The sequence below is a fragment of the Artemia sp. Qi Xiang Cuo genome, chromosome 14, assembly GCF_049724085.1.
Source record: "Artemia sp. Qi Xiang Cuo chromosome 14, ASM4972408v1, whole genome shotgun sequence".
Classification (NCBI taxonomy): Eukaryota; Metazoa; Arthropoda; class Branchiopoda; order Anostraca; family Artemiidae; genus Artemia; species Artemia sp. Qi Xiang Cuo.
The window spans coordinates 31,441,036-31,449,452 of NC_142807.1; the positions used below are offsets into that span (position 1 = coordinate 31,441,036).

Sequence of the window (8,417 nt, forward strand, 5' to 3'; positions counted from 1 at the left end):
ATACCGTGTCTCTGGTGGCGGGTCAGATCCCCCCCTCCCCCCAAAAAAATACCCTGATGTTCCATATTAACTTCTAATTTTAATTAGAAATTTTTGTATTAAAATTTTGTTTAACGTTATATGTTGGCAAAGCAACGAACATCTTGAAGTAGAAAAAACTTCATCAAAAAACCAGAGATTGCATCTATTTGTAACATCAGCAAAAAATTTTATTTTCAAGGATTTTATCTTTGTTGTAAAAAAAAAAAAACAAAAAAAAATAAAAAAAAAAAAAATTATTAAAGCCTCGATAAGATTTATCCGGCATTTATTTAACCTGTGCGCATGACAACATGCGCAATGAGGATTCGAGTAAGATTTTTGAGTATATGATAATTATTAAGATACATTAACCATGTTGATTTCAATGTTTTATGCACCCAAGTATTTGCAACATTTAGGTGATTAGTTTTGCTTACTGTTCGTCACGGTGTAACACTATCCTACGAAATATGTTGACTACAAGCAATGATTTGGGACAATTCAAATATAAAAGGATAGTCCCAAATATAGGGGAAACGTAACAAGGGAAAGATGTACATTTGTGCTTACTGTTCGTCACGGTTTAACACTATCCTACGAAATTTGTTGAATACACAATGATTTGGGACAATCCAAATATAAAAGGATTGTCCCAAATATAGGGAAACGTAACAAGGGAAAGATAGGACACAGTACAGTACCTATATAACGTGGTGCCTTTGTTAAGAAATGCTAGTACAAAAGTCCTACTTAGTTACATCACGTGCCAAATAATGTCATTTATTGAAAATGGATTTCTGTAATTTATAAAATACCAATGTCTGACAGTTTTTAATTCACATATTACTGGTCCGGGTTTAAGAATAGAATAATGTAGATATTGTAAGGTTCAATATATAATAATTAAAATTTTTGCTGTAGTATAATATTTTTGACACATGTTTAAAAATTTTTTTTTACTCTTGAATTATTAAGTCATCTCTGCTTAACTACTCGAGAGTATTCCATTATAAAACCCGATTTCGAACTGTTTACCGCTATAGACTAGGCAATGATAGCGTGGTTTTCATTACGCTTAGGATATTCGACGGTGTATTGGGGTTGTTTAGGGGGCCGGAAGGGACCGAATGGAGGGGACGGATCGAGTATATGCACTGCTTTACACAATCCTCCCCACCAACTCCCCCCCCCTCATGGTGCCCTCAAAAGCCCCCAATATTGTCTTTTATCACTAAAAATAAACAAATTGTTTTTTTTTTATTTATAATATAAACATAAATAAATTCTATAAATTCACACGGAATTCAAGAGGACACAATTTTTTAACAAAAGTTGTAATATAATTATATCTATTGCTGTTTAGGGGAGAAATATTCAAATATAAGTAATTTGAAAATTTGAATAATCTTTTGGTTTCTATAGTGTTGAAGAGATTCCAGCTCCTATCATGTTACAACCTTGACAATAGACACGTAGTACGCAACTATTATACACCACAGACACTGAAAGTTTCAACTTAACTTACTTAACTGGTCCATAAATACCACATATACACACTTTTGCCACCCTTGGATGCAAATGGTGAATTTTGATTTAGTTAAATTTTCAACGTAATTGCCATTTACGCTGAAATATACTACTAGACAATAATGCAAGTAGTATTGTGAAGTTATTAAATTTGCTCAAAAACATAAACACAAAATCAGGATTCAACATGAACCGAGCACATATTAAAAGAAAACTGTCTCCTCTTCCCCAACGACACCACTGGTGACGATCCATTGTGTAACTTCACGAAACTTCTAGCGGCTCGGTACCCTCGAGTCCCCCCCCCAATATTTTTTTCTGATTCGTTAAAACGAAGCACAAAGCATTTAAAAAAATTTTCGATCATCTTTTTTAAACATTTTATAAACCCCTCCTCCAAATATAAATTTTGGACACGGCCCTAGGGAGGGTATTATCATTCTTTATAATCCAGTGAGGGAAAGTCCGCTTTTTTTCCAATTTATGGAACAAAATACAAAAAAAAACCAAGCCCCTATTCAGGAAAAAACTAAAAAATTACTTTCTTGAATCTGGACGGGGTCGTACGACCTCACTCTTGCAAACAAATACCCCCCTCCCCCCATTGAAGCTGCAGGTATTCATTCATGCTACTTGTTAATAATATAACTTATATTAGGAAATTAATAAATTTTCTCAAAAATTGACACAACAGTTGATTTTTTAATCACAAGAGAAAAATAGAAATACAAACTACCGTAAGGATTCAGAAGTTAAATCAGTACTCACTATCTTCTTATTAGAATTTATCTTTTCTTTTTTTCATTAACTAGATTAATTTAAAATTCTTTATTTTTACTAAAAATGTGGCCAAAACACTGAATTGACAAACAGATGGCCATCAAGCATAATTCAATTTTTATAGCGGAATTTTAGTATAAGCCTAATAAACAACCCTAAGCATTGAAACTTAGAAAGTTACTAATATACGAGAGATAGGTCCGAAACGATTGACTTAAGCTTGAAAGACTTATTAAAAAAACATAAGTACGAGATAGCCAGCATTCAAAGATGGGCGTCTATTTTGATTTTTAAATTGAAAAAGATCAATGTCTTATGGATTAATATCATGTATGGACTTGTGCCAGTTTTGTTAAGATTTCTTGAGCCATGCTTTGCTCTTTAACTTTTAGACTAAATGAATTACAGGGTACTGGTGCGTTATACGGGCATTGTTATATAAAAAATCAAATAAACCAGCCACAAAACATGTCAAACTGATATTTCATTAGCAGACACCGTGTTATTTGCTAGATACTTTGATGACAAAGCCTTAAGTTTAACTAATTAAAATATTGTTTTTTGGTGTGGTGATTACGGAGCCCTTTCCAGAAGGGCGGGTAGGTATGTAATGTATGATGTGCTTTACCCCCCACCATCCCTCAATTGCCCCTAAATCGCCACCATATTTTTATAAAATCAAATATATAAATAAAAATTTATTTCAATTAATGTATCCCATTTCATTTTATAAAAACATAATAAAAATGAATGGAAATAATTTTGCTGGACAAAGGAGGACTAAGGGTTTTAACAGAATGGGGACTCAAGAGAGCAAAGGACTTGGTTCGCTATTGGACCGAGCCAATAGTACCTTGGAGCATTCCTCACCCGCTTAAAATTAGTGTCCCTAGGTTTAATCTGTAAAAGATGACAAAAGATACAGAACACAAAAAAGATGCATGCATCTAGGCGAATAACAAAACTCATCATGTCTACTTCACTATTAAAAGAGTTTATTTAGAAACCCCTGGAAGGTGCGCCACGGTTCACAATTACTGTCCCTTTCTTGCTATATTCCCATAATTTCACAATTTCTTTTTTGAAAAGATTGACTTTTAATTCAAATATGAATTCAATTATCCTCACGCCTCCAGGGTTACTTGACTGACCACTAATCAATACCGTTTCCTCAAGTAGTATTCTTATTGACTTCTCACGTCATTTCAGTTTCGTCAGTAGATCAGTTATCCGGATTATCAGATAAGTGATCTTGAACATAAGAACATGCATCAAAACAATAGGATAGCCTTCATTTCTGCATTCAAAATTCGTTAATACTCATAGAGTGCCCATACCTACGGTAATCTTTAGTAAAAGGCAAAAGGTTTACACAGTAGTAACAGAAGCCATAGGAAAATAACTAGAGATGACTTGAGTATACATAAGTAAATTCTGGTAAATCCTTATCGTTTGTTTTTAACACGGTTCGAAATTAATAAGGAATCCAATATTAAAACAAGTCAATATGGGCCTAGAAAACATATGACGAGAAAACATATTAAATGAGCAGCACTGCATGGGCAACTTTAATGGAATGCTACAAAAACAACATACCAAGAAAATAACATGAATATTAAGTAATCAGGCTCAAAAATAATTTTAATGTAACTGAGTGGTCGATCAAAGGCTGTCGCCAACGTCCCCCCCTCTTAACATAGTCCACTCCGCGGGGCAGGATTTACTTGATTTTTTTTGGGATAGGGGCACGCCCAACGGGCATGTCTGAAATGTGGGGGGGGGAAACCGGGACTTTAAAATTTTTAATTAAATACTGGTTTTAAACATAAATTATTAATGACTTTTAATATATCAATATGTAATTTATTAATAAGTATTTAATAAATAATTATTATTTTCGAAATCAAATGCATTAAGAATCTATAGAGTATACGCCCAACTCTCTCATATTTTTGGCACAATTCTTCCGTAATATTTCAAACATGTAAGTTTATCAAGAAATTCATTTTTTCAAAAGGGCCCAATGATCAATTTCACATGTCCCATTACGGCCTTAACAATATCAAATTGTGTGCTCATCCTTACAACCGGTAAATACGTCATATACATTAGATGCCCATGGGACAGAATTGAACAGAGTGTGGACATAGGTCTGCGTGAACGCAGTTCACCACAGCTATCTGTTACGCCGTTGAGTTACCCTCATTGTGGTAATCACAGGAGTCATTCAGTCCTAAGTGCGATGGAAAGACTTCACCCTTGGATCTACTCCTTCCTGAGCGAGGCAACTCCCCAGCCAGGCCAGTATACGTCATGACATATCTAACAATTAAATAAGATTTTTCGGCATCACTCCCGTACCTTTGATTACAACTCAGAGGATTTCATTTATTAGCTAAATTCATGTTTGCAAAGGCTTTTCGCATCATAAAATCAATTTTATGAATTATTTTTGTAAAGAGAAGGGCCACATTCAAATTTAATATGCTCACATCTTGATCCTTTGATTGCAAGTTTACACGTTTGAGAAAATTAAATCAGGGGTTTCTCACTATGTTATAAATATTAATATAAATTCTAAAATTTTATTTCTGAGAACCCAGTGGCACTTCGTCTCGTTAACAAACACAGGGGGAGTTATTAATTACTACTACTACAAACAATTCCCCCCATAACCAATCCCTCCGAGGCCAAACAAAATACAGTCAGCAAGTCTGTTCGAATATTGGTTCAATTTAAAGGTCAGAATATAATAGTTGCGTACCATTTTCGAACAAGATGAATGGGGACTTCAGTCAAAGTTGTTGTCATTAAATTAATTATTTCGTTTTGTATTTTTATTTTTAAACATTAAATTTTTTAAATTATAAAAATTTTTTTGGATCAAAAAAAAAATATATATAAAAATTAAATATATTAAAAGGCGATGTAAAGACCGTAATGTTTTCATACCGTCTAAGACGCGCCTACTACATCAGTGTTTTAGGGTCGTAAGCTGGAAGGTCATCATGCAACTAGAGCGCTAATATCAAAGATCTTGTAAGACCGGATCAGCGTGTGAAGGAAGCGGAGCAACCACCAACATCTCTTTTGTGTTCAATAGTCAGTTTGTAGGTCTGGGCAAAGGCCACGGGCCTTATCAAACAGTCAGTTGATTAGATGAGATACAACACTTTGACCCTAGCCAAAAGGCTGAGAAGCTATAATTGAATATTGTTTGTCAAAGAATTTATCAGAATAAGAATAAAAAACTATGTCACATTTTAAATTTTTGGTTAAATGATAAAATAACATTCAATGAACTTATCACTATGTCTTTATATTTTTATAAAAAAGATGAAAAATTTCCAATAGTATAGAATTTTATATAAAAATTTTAATTGTCAAATGAAAATTTTACACTAACTGATATAAAAAAAATGTCAGTCAATATGACGAAATCAGACGAAGATTTATGCTACAAAAAAAACTATACTGATATGTGCATCTGTAGCCGTTAATTTTGAAGGCTTATTTTAGGTTTGACATGATCTTTTGCAGAAACTAAATTTCAGCTGAGGGGGGAAACTGAGGTCTGAGAGGGGATCAAGCTTTGGTCTGGAGGGGGCAGTCCCCCTGCCCCATATCAAATTGTGCCCCTGGAGCACCTCCTTCCTGATCAAGGCAGCTCAAAAGCCAATTAAGTATGATCTGATAAATTCAAATGTTGTGAAACATTTTCACATTAACAAATCAAGGTTCTAGATTTTTTTTAGATAGTAAAAACATGCTTTCTTTATTATAAAAATGTCCTAATCGCCTGAGAGAGAGCAAATTTAGCTTTTAGAAAATAAATAATAGTAAATTCATATGAGTTTTTTTTTTTTTTTTTTAAAAGGATTTTAAAATAATAAGTAATAAAATTAATATTTAAAAGGAATTTTTTAAAATTTTAGAAAAACTTGAAAATAAAAAAATATGTTTTGTTTTAATGACTCATTATATCAAAAATTTATAAATATCATAAAACTATCAATTACATAAAACAATCTCTTTTTTAAATAAAAAACAAAGAAACTATCTTTTATCTATCAGGGTAAAAGTGTACATATCCTGTAGGACCCCCCCCCCCCACACACACAAGAAAATTAAACAATTTGAATATAGTGTATTTTGATTTAGTTCAATTTCCCATTGAACATGTGACAATTTCAACGTAGTACCCTTAGCCGTTCTTGAGGTATCGCCCTTTGTTCAAAACTGAAAGCATAAAGTGTATCTTGTGTAGTTTCAACTCCCCCCTCCCCCCAAAAAAATACCCTGATGTTCGATATTAACTTCTAATTTTAATTTAAAATTTTTATATTAAAATTTTGTTTAACGTTATATTTTGGCAAAGCCACGAACATCTTGACGTAGAAAAAATATCTTCAAAAAACATAAGATTGCATCGATTTGTAACATCAGCAACAAATTTTATTTTCAAGGATTTTATCTTTGTTGTAAAAAAAAAAAAAAAAAAAAAAAAAAAAAAAATATTCAAGCCTCGATACCATTTAGCCGGCCTTTGTGTAAACTGTGAGCATACCAAGATGCACACGGGGGCGTTTAGTAAGATTTTTGATTATATGCTAATTATTAATCTAAAATAAAAAGTTTGATTTCAATGTTTTATTCAAAAAATGATTTGCACCATTTAGGTGATTAGTTTTTCTTACTGTTCGTCACGGTGTAACACTATCCTACTAAATTTGTTGAATACAATCACTGATTTGTGACAATCCAAATATAAAAGTATTTTCACAAATATATTTGAAACGTAACAAGGGAAAGATATTACACTGTACCTCTATAACGTGGTGAATGTGTTAAGAAATGATCGTACAAAATTCCCACTTATTTACATCACTTGACAAAGAATTTCATATATTTAAACTGTAATTCTGTAATTTATAAAATAACAATTTCTTACAGTTTTTATTTAACATATTCCTTGTCAGTGTTTAAGAAAAGAATATTTGAGATATTGTCATTTTCAATCTATTAGAATTAACATTTTTTCTTTATTTTACTATGTTTGAAAAATTATTAAAAATTTTTTGGTTATCTTTAAGGATTAATTCCTCACGGCTAAACTAAGCTATAGTAGTCAAGTATAAAACACGTTTTCGAAATTTTTAAAGATATAGACTATGCAATGATAGCGTGGTTTTCAGTCCTCTTAGTAGAGGAGACTGTGTTTTTGGGGGGTTTAGGGGGGGGGGGAAGCGACAGCATGGAGTGGACGTAATGAGGATAGGATCCGCTTTACACTCCCACCCACACCAAAACCCCCCAAATCATGGTCCCCTCTCAAGCACCCATTTTTGTCCTAAATCTTTAAAAATAAACATATTGGTATTTTGTTAATTTTAATAATAAAAAATTTAATTTTTATACAGGACCACGTACTGCAAGAGTACACAATTTTTTAATAACAGTTGTAATATAATGCTATCGAGTGCTGGGTAGGGGAGAAATATTCAAATATAAGGAGTTTGAAAATTTGAATAATCTTTTGGTTTCTATAGGGTTGAAGAGATTCAAGCTCCTATCATGTTACAACCTTGACAATAGAAAAGTAGTACGCAAATATTATACTCCAGATACACTGACATTTTCAACTTAACTTTTCCATAAATACCACATAGACACACTTGTGCCAAACTTGGATGCAAATAGTGAATTTTGATTTAGTTCAATTTCCAACGTAAAAGCCATTTACGCTGATATATCCTACTAGACAATGATGCAAGTTATGTTGTGATGTTATTAAATTTGCTCAAAAACATAAAGTGTAAGAAATGTCCTTATAATTTTAACATTAATATCAAGTTGCTATGAATCCGGCTTAAGCCAATGCCCTTTTCGGGGTATTGAACCCAATACACTGATCTTTGTAATCCTTCCTTGTATGCAATTTCCTTCTTTTGCAAGAGAAACCCTTTTCTTGGAAGGGTTGAATTAGCTACGTTTGTTTGACAAATAGGGGGAAAATATCTTTTGATATAGGGTGAGTCTGACGAGAGAAGGCAGTTGGGGTTTTGGCTTTACGCAAGCTTTTTGTATGC

At 32.7% G+C, this 8,417-nt stretch overlaps 1 protein-coding gene, 2 non-coding genes and 1 pseudogene across 3 annotated transcripts in view; 1 reads left to right on the forward strand and 3 right to left on the reverse strand.

Moving 5' to 3' along the window:
* Positions 1-8,417, forward strand: part of LOC148944366 (uncharacterized) — a 469,003-nt gene that overhangs the window by 20,516 nt on the left and 440,070 nt on the right. The gene's annotated exons all lie outside the window — the stretch shown is intronic.
* Positions 3,610-3,725, reverse strand: LOC148944368 (U5 spliceosomal RNA; annotated as a pseudogene).
* On the reverse strand, positions 4,475-4,636 carry LOC148944369 (U1 spliceosomal RNA). The gene has a single exon (XR_016142906.1). It is a non-coding gene; the product is annotated as a U1 spliceosomal RNA (small nuclear RNA).
* Positions 5,341-5,532, reverse strand: LOC148944370 (U2 spliceosomal RNA). Its single transcript, XR_016142902.1, has one exon. It is a non-coding gene; the product is annotated as a U2 spliceosomal RNA (small nuclear RNA).